The sequence below is a fragment of the Eubalaena glacialis genome, chromosome 4, assembly GCF_028564815.1.
Source record: "Eubalaena glacialis isolate mEubGla1 chromosome 4, mEubGla1.1.hap2.+ XY, whole genome shotgun sequence".
In the NCBI taxonomy this organism is placed as follows: domain Eukaryota; kingdom Metazoa; phylum Chordata; class Mammalia; order Artiodactyla; family Balaenidae; genus Eubalaena; species Eubalaena glacialis.
Window position 1 is genome coordinate 96,190,898 of NC_083719.1, and position 13,764 is coordinate 96,204,661.

Below are 13,764 nucleotides of genomic sequence, written 5' to 3' on the forward strand. Positions count from 1 at the left end.
CGTTTGTTTTATTTTTTAGATTCCACATGTAAGTGATAACACAGTATGTCTTTCTCTGTCTGACTTATTTCACTAAGCATAATACCCTCTAGGTCCATCCATGTTGTTGCAAGTGGCAGAATTTCATATATATATAATATATGTATATAAAACACATCTTCCATTCATCTGTTGATAGACACTTGGGTTGCTTCCATATCTTAGCTATTGTAAATAATGCTGCTATGACCACTGGGGTACATGTATCTTTTCAAACTAGTGTTTTCATTCATTTTCTTCAGATATGTACCCAGGAGTGGAATTCCTAGATCATATGGTAGTTCTCTCTCTCTTTTTTTTTTTTTTTTTTGAGGAACCTCCATACTGTTTTCCATACTGCCTGCACCACTTTACATTCCCACCAAGAGTGTAATAAGGGTTCCCTTTTCTCTACATCCTCACCAACATTTTTTATTTGTGGTCTTTTTGATGACAGCCATTCTGACAGGTGTGAGGTGATATCTCATTGCAGTTTTGATGTGCATTTCTCTGATGATTAGTGATGTTGAGCATCTTTTTGTGTGCCCATTGGCCATCTGTAAATACAAATCTTAATAGAGCGAACTGGGGCACAGTGATGCCTGCATGTCCAAGCTCTCCCACAGATGTTATTGACTAGTTCTTCAATTCTAGATGCAAGTGTACTTATTTAGTACTGCTTAAAACTTGATGTTTCAGGAGCTAATGATCCTATTTGTGGATTATGTAGTCTTTATCAGCCTTTCACCTGTTCATTCCTTTCTTTTGGTTGTCTTGCTCTTCAACAGAGCTTTTAAAAGAAGTTGGTATATTAATGAAGATAAAACAAAGCTCATTCCTTCCATCCACCCACCGTGCGTGTTTTGAGTCTTTTTAGTAGTTCTTACAGGAGAATCATTGGACAAAGGGGTCTGAAATACAGACTGAAAATTCAAATTTTCTGTGGATTTACTTTATCCTTACTCTGTGACTGATTGAGAATTTATAATATCTCTTTACCAGTTCTACCAATTCTATAGGTTAAATTTCGTATATCAGTTAAACTTGCATCTGTTTCTTTGAGGGAGGGTCTATAGAAATTTCTGAGGTGATAATCTTTTAGATAGTCTTTAAAAAGCATTGTTTAAACACTTCTGGGGAAATCAAAACGTTATGTTATCTGTAGCATTTCATTTCATTTTGTTTAATGACAGAAAATTTGGTTTCTTCAGGTCTGTATACTTGTTAAATATTAATAAAATGAACCCAATCCTAATATATGCCATTTAAAAAGAATCACAAATGATCACTTCTTGGCCTTTTGGCTAAGATCAAGTGTAGTAAAAAGAACCACTGACGTGGTAAATAAAAAATTAATTCAGTATAGGAGCTTGTTACTTTTTGATTCAGAGAGTAAAATTAGCCACATTCCAGGTAAAATTAAGTATTGTGTATTTTTTTCAAACAGATATCATTAAACTGCTGAAAATGAATGTATTTATGTAGAAAGAATATTAAGATTTCCTGAAAATTACTGCAAATAAATAGGCACATTTTAACTATACTCTGAAAATATAGTGATTAAGCTTTAAGGAAAATCACTTTATTAAATGTTGAGATGTCTTATTCATCCAGGTAGAACTCTTTTAAGAAGGGCACTTCTACTTAATAAGTTTGGTTATGCTAAAGATAATTTGAACCTTTAACAAAATTCTCTGACACTGAGGCCAAAATATATGTATATATGTTTCCTAGTGATCTAACTCTAATGGATTTATGGTTTATTAAACAGGCTCATGTCAAAGAACAAGGCTGAAGAAAAATGTATAGATCATAAATAAAGTAAAACAAAACATTTTAAAGTTAAAACAGACTAGGAGAAGGAGTTTGTATTATATAACAAAGACTGAATTGGTATCCAGAATATAGTTTATAAGAATGTCTATAAATCAGTAAGAAAAAGACCAAAGAGTAGAAAAAAATCTGTAAAGGTCATAAGCAGACCATTATCAACAGAAGTTCAGAAAGAATGAAGAGGTATGTAAAAAAAAGATTCAGCTTCTCCAATGACCAAAGTTATGCAAATTGATACAAAAATGAGATGCCATTTCACTCATCAGAATAAAAAAATGATGTCAATGTTGGCGAAAGTGTGGGCAAACAATATACCAATGGGGGAAGTACTGCCATTTCGGAGAACATTCTGGAAATATCTAGTAAATTTGAATTTTACATATGCTAAAACTTAACATTTTCACTTCTAGATATATTGCCTATAAAATTTTTCACACATGTGCATAAGGAGGAGTAGCAAAATGTTTACAGCAGCATTTTTCTAATGGCAAAAACAAAACAATTGAAACAGTTTCAATGTCTATAAATAGAGAAAAGCATAAATAAAAGATAGTTGGCCCTCGGTACCCTAGGATGTGGAACGCTTGGTTACAAGGGCCGATTATACTACACCATTTTGTGTAAGGGACTTGAGCATCCCTGGATTTTGGTGTCTTATTGTCCATAGGGGTCTTCGAACCAGTTCCCTACTCATAGGGAGGGAAGACTGTATTGAGATGCCAAAATAACAACAGCACTTGAAGTGAATGAACTGCACCTATATAGATTAACACAGATCTTAAAAGAATACATTACAGCCTCGCTTATAAGTACAGAAAAAAAAATCAAAAGTATAAGTTAAAGAGTGCTGTTGGGTGTCCCAGCCTTCCCTGGGTATCTCCTAACCCCGCCCCTTTTCCAGCATAGCTCCTGCTTCCTAATTCCTGGAAAAAACCTTGCTCACTCGCTGCCTTTCCCACCACCACCTTCCTCCTCCCACTACCCCAGGGCTGGGCTGCACTCTCTGGCTATTTGTATCACAGTGTATTATCATAGTGGCTGTTTTATTTGTGAGATCCTTAAAAGCAGGGTCTATGCCTTTTAATTCTGAATCCCTAGCACTGAGCACACTGCCCAGCACACGGAATAATGGGTGAATGAAGCAGATTGATTTAACTGATGGCACCAGGATTCATTTGAGGCAGCATGAACAGTGACATGGTGCACATAGAACAGAAGACAGTTACAGATTATCATTTTATTTCTTTGAAGGATCATCAATATTTTAAAGAAATTTGTTGTTTTCTAAGTACAAAGGATGTCTGAAGGTAGTTAAATAAATAAACCATTACACTGGAAACAGAAATGTCAACTGAGATCCAATTTACTAATTGGACCTATAATTCTTTTAAGGTCTGTTTTTAATACAAATTAAATTCTCAGCTACTTACCTCCCTTTTTCTCTATTCTTTTTTCATATAGGAACCATCTTTTAGTTTACAAATCAAGGGTTTAAATACTGACCTGTGTTTTTCTTGGAGTTAATTTTTCTTTACAGCTTTGATCATAACTAGATTGACTTCTTTAGTTATATAATTTGGGAAGATTCTTCAAAGTATGCCATCCATGTGGGCACTAAACTACTGATAACTGCCCTATGGGCAGGACCTGTCATTTGAGGGTGTTGTTTAAATAGGAGTAACAACATAGTCCATAACAATTCTGAACTTATGTCTGGAGGACATTTTCATATGGGGATCTAGTCAAAAGTCTTCTTGAAATATTGACGCATTTTAACTATTATCAATCAGAGTTATTGCTCCATCAAGAAATAGGTCAAATTCCACAATTCTACCACTTCCGCTGCTGCTGCTGCTACTACTGCTACCAGCACTGCTGCTATTTACTAGCCTTTCCGCTCCACTCTGACTGTGTACTCAAACACACACACACATACCTCCACAACCATCCAAATTATGTTTCAGTGGGGTCTGATTTTCATAAGTATTGGTTTACCCATTCATTTATTCATTCATTCAACAGAGATCTGTTGAGCGCCTTCTCTCTACAGTAACCTTGTAGGTATTCACATACCTAGGTGAACAAAGGTATTCACCTACCTAGATCCAGAGGTGGGCAAAGCAAAGTCTCTACTCTCAAGAAGCTTACATTCTGTTGCAGGAGCTGGATGAGCAAACAAATAGGTGAGAAAGTAATATAATTTTTAACAGTGGTGACTGCTATGAAGAAAAGTAAGGCAGAGTAAGGGGTTGAAAGCGAGCCAGGAAGGGACAGTTATTGTAGATAGCTTGTGCAGAAGTTTCTTATTGCTGCTGTAACAAAACTACAAACTTAATGGCTCAAAACAACACAACTGCTTCCCAGGCACTTTGGTGAATCAGTCAGGAAAGAGGGCATAAATTCTAAACCAGAAAAAAAATTGAGATGTCCTCCTCCCTCCTATGTTGAGGGCTGTGGTTGGGTAGTAAGGAGAGTTGAAAATGATGCCTTCCTAACAGAAACCTTAGTAAAAGAGCTGGGATGATTTTGACTGTCTTCCTTTATTTCTATGTTTTTCCAACATAGGTAAAGGACAAAAGGATGTTTACGAGTTGGGTATATAATCTTCCTGGCAGAGACCAGAGAAAAGTGTGTATTCCATAAAATAGTTTGTTATATAGGATTACTCTTAATTTCGTTAAAAATCACTGTCATTTTGGTTTATCCCCTAAGATATTAAGGCAATTTAGCTATACAGAAATATTTTTGTAACAGTATACTTTGTAATGTAATTTTACCTGCAAGTTAAATTGATCTGCCATGATTCTCCTGTTACACAATCATATTGGTTGCTATTTCATCATCTCTATTTACGTTCTTCTAGGATTTTTATATTTAATATTTTTTGTGACCTTGGCCGGCATTAAAATTAAGCTGACCAATCTAGCATTATAAGCATAATTTCTTTTCCTCTTTAAATTTAAAGGATTTCAGGAAAATGGTATTTTTTTGTAGTTATCTTTAAGCAAAAATGAAACCAAGTGTTTGGTGAACATAACATACCTCACTACCTACAGAAATCATGCAATAATTATTTAAAAAATTATTTTCCATTTTTTTTTTGATACTCTTTTTAAACATGAAGTTGGCAACTTAGGTCCAAAGACAGTAAAAGTCACAGTTTTGCAGCTGCTAGCCCCGTTTATGTGCTCTGGAGCTGCCGCTAACCCTACAGTATTGTTGGAGAAGAAAATGCTCTCACAGGGAATGTGCGAAAGACATCCTGACAGGAGCGTCATGGATTAAATGCTGTATTCACAGCAAGACTTCATAAAGGCAGAGCATCAATCAAGAATTTAGTGGAGCAAGGGGAGAGGATTGTGTTTATCTTGGCAAGGTCCATGTTATCACAAAAGAAGACTGTGGGCCAGTGTAAACCATAACCATGCTTCCCGAAATTGCCGAAGTCAAGGAAAGGGTGTAATTGCCATAATTGTAAATAAGTGGCCCAGAGAAGTCTGTATTGTATCATAAGGGTTTTACATACGTTTAAAACATTGAACAGATTGTTTAAGATCAATTGAAAATAATAGAAAAAGTATGAATGGGTAAATCAATAGCTGTCTCTGTGACCTTTCTCTTGAATCCTGCCATGGATGTAGCCTGGTCAGCTGAACACAAAGCAGTCTCCAGCAGTTGAGAAGCCATTTATACCTTCAGAGGCTTGAACCTGGATTTTAATGGCTAATTTCAATTATTACGAAGCCAGTCATTTTTGTTCTTGGGACAAAAGGGACTGGAAAGAAGATGACACTCAAAAAGTTTTACAGTAGAGATTGTGCTAGAGAGAAAGTCAAGGCAAAAAATAAAAATAAAAAAGATCCAGAAAGGAGGTGAGAAACAAAGGGGGAAATAGAAGAAAACACTGAATGCACTAAAAAGGACGAAGAAGAACCAGGAATCTTATCTTGGAAAAGCTAGGGAGAAAGTGTTTTTTTCCCATGTTAGTATCTAGAAAACAGCTAATATTTGTCTGTTCTCATTAGCTGAAATAGGCTGACTGCCAAATCTAGATGAAAAGTGAAAAATGTCATCAGTTATCCAGATGTTTCCAAATACCTGAATTTTGGGCACCGAATAGATAAAACATCTCAATGATCAACTGAATTTTTTGCTTTGCTTATATAGATCTTGACATCACGTGACAGCCAAAGATGGCTTGGCACCTGTCCACATAAAATATAAAATAGGTTTCCAACTTGAACCTGTTTTACATATAACAACACTCAGGCAGCCTCTATAAGCACGTGTTTGCTCTGGCTCTGACACAGCACTGTGCTGCCACTATCTTTGTATATCGGAAGGAGAATTAATGTTAAGCACATTGTCATTACCCATGAGAAAAGGTGACAGTGTTTTGAAAGATACTGAAAAATACTTGGAAAGAAGAAGAATGCCTCTTTTCAACAGCATGATATTCACTCATGCTCAAGAATTTGAAAAATCATTTTGATTTAATTCTAATCCTTGGGAATGGAGCTGGTGAAAAAAACACCTTAAAACAAGGATCTGCAAACCCTTTCTGCAAAGGACCAAAGAGAAAATATTTTGGGCTTTATGGCCCCTACCATCTCTGATGTTACTTCTAAACTCTGCTGCTGCACCGTAAAAGCAGCTGTCGACAGTACATACATGAATGAGCGTAGCTGTGTTCCAGGAAAACTTTACTTATGGACAATACAATTTGTATTTCATGTAATTTTCATATCACAAAATATTCTTCTTTTGATTTGTTTCCAACTATTGAAAAATATAAAAACAATTCTTACCTGTCCAGCTGTATAAAAGCAGGTGGTGGGCTGAATAGTTTGCTCTGCCCTAAAATAGGAGAGATTTAGATGAATAAAAATGAAATAATAATAGTAAAGATTTGCAGCATGTTTAAAATTTGCAGACACTGTGCTAAACATTTCCCATGTTTGTTCTATAGCAATTTAATCCTCAAAACAATACCATGAGATGGATACTCTCATTTCTTCAATAGACAAAGAGGAAATGAAAACTCAGAGATTTCGAGTAATAGAGCCACTGTGTACAGTTGTGTGGATTGTTTACTGCACATGGGCGCCTAGTCATGTGAGTGGGTGGGTGTGAGTCAAAAATGGGTCCTCACCCTCCTTGGGATTTCATCTGCCCAGAGGGGCGCCTGTTTCTAATTTGCCCAGAGGTCATAAGGGCCAGTCTTTCAAGTTGTTACATGCTCAGGTCTACGCGGTGTTTAAGTGGCTGATCAGAATTTGAACCCAAGACTCTCCATCTAAAAACTCTGCTATACTGTTGAAGCAAATTCCTTGTGTCCTTTGGAATAGATTTTTATGTTCCAGAGGTAGTTTTTGCACACGTCTTGTTTGTTTCTTTATGAACTCCGGCTTCCTTCCTGAGAACTAACAGATGCAAGTACTCTAAGGTGGCTTTGTTCCTGCAATTAGCTCTGTTTGTCTTTGTAGCTGCCTTTTGCAGCAGTGCGTCGAAGTGTCAGAAGACATAAAACAGCAGTAGCACCAAACGTTACAAGAATGAAAACATTCTGAGGATGGAAACCCTTGTTTTCTCTTCACTTCTGTAGTTCTTTCCCAGCCCAAACCAAGACAACACGTTTCCAGTGCGACTGAGGTGAACAGCAGCTTAAAATAGCAAACTACAATGCAGTTCACAATTTTGGCCTGTAACATTACTTAGATGGAGTGAACTGTCTTGTGCCCAGTGTGTTCAGGTGACTGTGGGCTCAGCTAGATAGGATGCTACATCATAGTTCCCAGCTTGCCAAAAGGAATTCCACTCTTCCAAACGTGTTCTTCCACTACCTTAGGCACTAATTTCTTTCTCCATCTACCCCATGCAGGTCTTTACTCCCTTTTTTCCTGGATTACTGAAATGGCTTCTCATATACTCTGTCTCCTTCCAATCTCACTGGCTGTCAGTAGTTTTTCACATCAATTTCATGCTCATCTTAGAACATAATTTTTAAAAAACAATTTCACAGTCCAGTTTGAGACTCTGGGTTGGCATCTGGTTGCCTGTAGTATCCAGTACAAACTTGAGCCAGGCTCTTGAGACCTTCTGCAGGGCTGCCCACCTTTATTTTTCTGGTTATCCACTATTCCCTCCATTCATTCTGTCAGATTATCTCCTTCTTATCGTCACCCTTGAATGCATATGCTCGCTCTCCATCTGAGTCCTGGCTCCAGCTTTGTACATCCTACTATTACACCCTCTGCTGAGGTACCACATCAGGTACCCACCTTCTCCAGAGGGCTTCTTGTGGGTCCCCAGCTCAAAGTCGTATCTCCTACCCCACGTTCTGTCATTTAACTATTTTCTGTGTTTGCTGCTCTCAGATTCATTTTGTCTCCGTATTTTGCGTACTGGAAGATCATAAGCTCTTAGGGTAGAGTAATGCATTCTCCTTTAGCAGCCCCGGGATCCAACCCCCAAACTCTGCTACACAAGCAATACTTCATCGTTTCGCTTTCTGTAGCTCAACCTGAGAACTGGCTATGATGCGCCCATTCTGTCAGGCCTGTGGAAAAACAAGGCCACAAGCAAAACACAGCTAGATTTCAGTTCTTCTTGGGCTGCTCTAAGCCCTCCTCTGGAACTGTGCCATGGTTCTGGGAGCTTCCGCAGAGCCACGTATTGGGGAGGCGGGGGACACTGGGCCCTCTGTTAGTGCTCCAGACCGGGTAAGCCTGAGAGCCTGTCATCTCTGTCCGCAGCTTTAATACTCTTCTGCTGTTCCCATGTCATGCTGGGAGCCCGGGAATCTTCGTGAAGGCTGTTTATATTTCTGTCAATGTGCACAATGTAGCCATCCCTTTCGGGGCTGGCAGCCTTCCTAGCGGGCTGCTTAATGCAAGGCGCGGCTGTCTGCTCTTGGGACTGGTCCCGGGCCCCCGCCTCTTCCACGCTTCCCCAAGCCCCAGGGAACTGGGAGACTTTAGAGGAACTGCTCCATTCCTGTTTCTTCAGGATGTGAAGAGAGAATGTCTCCTGTAGGTTGAAGCTTTTGGAAGACAAAGACACAAAAGCTTGTGGTTTGCCCTGTTTTCCACTCTGCTGTGTGCCTCTCCTCAATGAGTGGAGATCTGATCTGGTGCTGGAATGGGGTGGGGTGGGAGAGGTTTACTGGGAAAGAAGGAGAAAATGAAAAATATGGGGAAAAAAAAGTAAGTGAATATTTTAAAATAGTAATCATCCACAGGCATTTTTTGTTGTTTTCTATAGTGCTTTCCCAGCATTAGTGATGATGCAGAAAGAGCTTAATAAAGACTGTCTCATGTAACTCATGGAGCTCATGATTTACATGTACAATGAAAACAATAGGAGCATCCATTTCTAGCATCTGACGTTTTAATGCAGTATTTTGTTTTATTTACTTTTATAGCTGGATTAGGCTTAACTAACATGGTTACCATGTAAGCAAAAAGATATCCTCTTCCAAATGGGGGCTTTTTCGTCCTCCCATCACATCCTTGTCTGTAGAGAGGAGTGAGGAAGAAAGGTAGGATCTGTCTACAGAGAACTTTGGCTCTCAGTGACATCAACAGGTAAGTAGGTGGCAGCGAAGTCTGTGCAAGTAACCAGCAGGAGAACTCTCTCTGTTTACCTAATTCCTCGGCATGAGTCACTTGCAAACACTTTGCACTTAGCTCTGCCAGGTATGACCCTGTCTGAACATCTTGCTTCATCCAGTTGAATCCTAGGTATGTCTCCTGCTGAGTTTCAAAGGAAGTTACAAACAAAGAGTACTCAGGGAATGCCCAGTATTGGTAGTGGGAAATTTCTACGACAGCCTTAAACTAAGGACCAAAAAGGCAAGAGCAGCAGAGGGTGATGAGGCTGGCACTGGAGCCAACCTCTGGCTTGAGTTGCAGCTCTTACGAGCTGTGGGACCTGGGGTGGGAGCACCGTGCTTAACCTCTGGTGCCTCTGTTTCCTTCTCTGAAAAAATGGAGGTGTATGTAATAGTATTATAAGATGATTATGAAGAGTAAATGAGTTAATGTGTCTGCTGCTTAGAACACTGTCACGCATACAGTAAGCACAATATAGTGTTATTGTTGTCAGATCTCTATTCTTCTTTTTTGTCTGTTATTCCTTTCCTGATCACACCTAGAAAGACTCTAAAATTCTTTACAGTTTACCATTCTGTTCAACATAATTGGAACTGTAATAGTGACTTACTATGATCTGTCATTTTAGGAAGCTTAGGCTTGTGGTCCTCTTAAAGCCATTACTTTGTATACATTTATTTATTTATTTATTTTTGGCTGCCTTGGGTCTTCGTTGCTGCGCGCGGGCTTTCTCTAGTTGTGGCGAGCGGGGGCTACTCTTCGTTGTGGTGCGCGGGCTTCTCATTGCGGTGGCTTCTCTTGTTGTGGAGCACGGGCTCTAGGCGCGTGGGCTTCAGTAGTTGTGGTGCACGGGTTTAGTTGCTCTGCGGCCTGTGGGATCTTCCCGGACCAGGGCTCGAACCCGTGTCCCCTGCATTGGCAGGTGGATTCTTAACCACTGCACCACCAGGGAAGTCCCTAAAGCCATTACTTTGAAATGGGCACCTGCTTTCTGATTTTTGTGTTCCATCCAGGTCTTCAGACCACTGGGTTTCCAATCAGTCTGTAATTGTATCTGTTTAAGTGTGTGTCAGATGCAAGGAATCAAAAACCCAACAAAAACTGGCTTAAACAAACATTAGAAGCATATACATTGGTCTAGATAGCTGGCAATCTACAGGTAGGACAGACCTCTGGATTCTTTAATTCAGTAGCTCATCAATGTCATCAAGGTTTCTTTCCACTTCTCCTCTTTGCCCACTACCATGGTGGATTCACCCTGGAGCTGGTCTTGCCCATGGTGGTAATTTGGCTGCTAACAAATTCATAGGATGCTTGCTTTCACATGTATCCTTGGAGACAGCTGGAGAGATGGTAATATTCAGAAGTTGTCAGGAAAGGGCAATGATGCTTCTTTCTTAGAATGTACAGAAAGCATCTCCTCCAATCTTATTGGCTCCCATATTGTTCATCCCTACTTGAGCCAATCACTGTAGCCAGGGGAGGAGATCACACTGATTAGCTGAGGCCTGTGCCACATACCCCACCCTAGTGGGAACAGGGGGCATTCACTCCTTCAAAGCACAAGTGCTCATGGGAGTTGTGGCTACCTGGGAAAAAATCAGAAATGTTTCTCAAAGAAAGGGGAATGGATGCTAGGGGGATGATTTCAGTATCAAATACAATGCTGTGCCACCTGACTAGAACCTAGATTTTAATGTCTAATGTCATTTTAATTTTTAATGTCTAAAAGCATTTTGCTCTCTGCTAAAAATCTTATTTCGGCTCATTATGTTCAAAAGGACTGGTTTTGTTTTGTTTTGTTTTTGCTTGTTTCTTTTCTGTATTAACAGCAAATATCATGATTCATACCTGTCTTGGCCACCTGGAATTATAACTGGCTACAGCAATAAGTTAGAAACTCTACCCTTTGCTAATTAAACTAGGCATAACTTTAAAGGGCTAATTAAGCGCACATAAAGGCTTATTCATATATTTTTAAAGTAATTCTTTATGGTGTCCTACTTCTTAAAGAGAATGTTGGTGGAATTAGGCTTTCACAGCTTGGATATGTGTTTGGATACATTCATTTTCGAATCCTAGCTAAGCTGATGAACTCGCAGTGGGTACACACTTGTCGAGGGGGACGGGCACTTCAGCCCTTTGGCCTGCCAGCCCCCGTGTGATAATCTGTTGTGCTCAACTGTTTTCCCACCAAGTCACTCATTAAGGAAGATGTTCACCCTGAGGACGGGCTCTCACGTGCACCTTGCAGTACATCCACGTTTCCTTAACCATTCCCTTCCGCTGAAACAAAAACACATCAAAATGCAAGTAAATGAAAAAAAAAATGCAAGTAAATGAGAGACATATTTTTACAGGCGTGAACTTGAATCTGCTCTAATTTATAAAAAGAGAAAAGTTATTCTCAAACTTTGGTTTTTGTATTATTCAGGTTAGGCTAGATTATGCTGCAATATGAAACAACCCTTCGTGGCTTAACGCAACGTTTTGTTTCTAACTCAGTGTGAGCTGACAGTGGAGGGGTCCCTGCAAATCACCCAAGGACCCCACTGACAAGATGCCATCTCGAAGCAGCTCACACAGTCACGGAGCTGGGCGAAGCCAGCATCACCAGTCCCAAAGTCGCTCTTAATGTTTTTACCCTGACATGACACACATCATTTTCGTTCCCATTTCGTGACCCAGATGAGTCACATAGGCCACGCAACGTGCCAACAGCAAAAAGTGGTCCTATCATTCGCTCATATGAAAGCCCAATGACCACTACAGGTTTAAAAAGAGAAAAATTATTAGTAACAAACGAGCTCTATTGTACCTCATTGCCCTGCTCGTTACTAGTACCCTCTGCTAGCCAGTAACACTCTGCTGGGCAAACCCATAAGCTGAGGAAGGTGCTTCCTGGACCATTTTCTCTCTGTTTGCTACTTGGAAAGAAGAACTTTGTAGATATTTTGCTGATGCTGATTTGTTGCACATTCTGGTTTAGCAGAATTTAGAATTATATGAGTGTGTGTCTATACATATATATGTGCAAGCGTATTGCATAAACATAGGGCTACTTTATAATGTATGCTCAAACCCAAAAGATGAAAATCGTCCTCCAAGAGTACAGTGAAGAACCAGCCTGAAAACCTCAACTTCAATAGCTATCTAACAGTCCATACAGTGAGATCTCCTTTCTATAAATACCCATATATGTATAGTTATAATACTCAGGAAAACCCTGGAAGCAGATTCACTAAAGCGCTAGGAGTGATTATATCTGGTTATAATAGTGAATGGTATTACACTTTTTATTTTACTTTTCTTTGTATTTTCTAATTTTTTTATAATGTCTTAAATAGAAAAATAATCTCATTGCCTTATCAGTTAGGTGAGACAGCTGAAAAGCAATTGTGGCAGCAGAATTCCAAGATGGCCCCAAGTCTCCTGCCCTCACTGTACGTGCCTTGTACAATCCCCTCCCCCGAGTGTGGGTGGGGCTGTAAATATCATGGGATATTACTCCCATCATTATATTATGTTATATGGCAAAAGAGATTTTGCAGATGTAGTTAAGGCCCCATATCAGTTGATTTTGACTGAATCAAAAGGGAAATGATCCTGGCTGGGAGTGAGCTAATCTGGTGAGCCCTTGCAAGAGAGGAGAGCCCTTGCAAGCAGCAGCAGTAGCCCTATTCTCCTGGCCTTGAAGAAGGAAGCTACCCTGTTGGGAGAGGAGGGAGCCATGTGGCCAGGACCTGAGGGTGGTCTCTAGGAGCTAAGAACTAAGAGCCATCCCTGGCTGACAGTTGGCAAGAAACCAGGGGCCTCAGGAATTCAGCTGTAAGAAATGAAGTCTGCCAACCACCAGTGAGCTGGGAAGAGGGCTCTACACCTCTGAGGAGGTGTAGCCCTGGCCTACACCTTGATTGCAGCCTGGTGATGTCCTGAGCAAAGGACCCAGCTAACCCATGTCCGGACTCCTGACACCTGGGCATTAAGAAAGAATACATTTGTGTTGTTTTAAGTCACTAAGTTTGTGGTCATTCATTACACTGTAATAGAAAACTAAACAGCAATGTCAACAACTGCCAAAAGAGTCTATGGAATAAAATCAAGAAAAAGTGAAGATGAACAAGTGTTTTCAAAAGAAGAAAAAGATTCTTCAACTAGAAGTCAGAATTGCAGTTAACTTTGTGGAGAGGTACTGTTAAGGGCAGGAGAGAACCTTCTGGAGTGCTGGCGGTTGTCTACGCCTTGCTGTGGTCGCTTGATCTGGGCACTGGTGTGTATACATATGAAAATGTGTTGAACT

General features: G+C 39.8%; 1 pseudogene; it reads left to right on the plus strand.

The window, feature by feature from the left end:
- Window positions 1-1,302: 1,302 nt before the first annotated feature.
- On the plus strand, window positions 1,303-1,400 carry LOC133091637 (U2 spliceosomal RNA; annotated as a pseudogene).
- The last annotated feature ends 12,364 nt before the right edge of the window (window positions 1,401-13,764 follow it).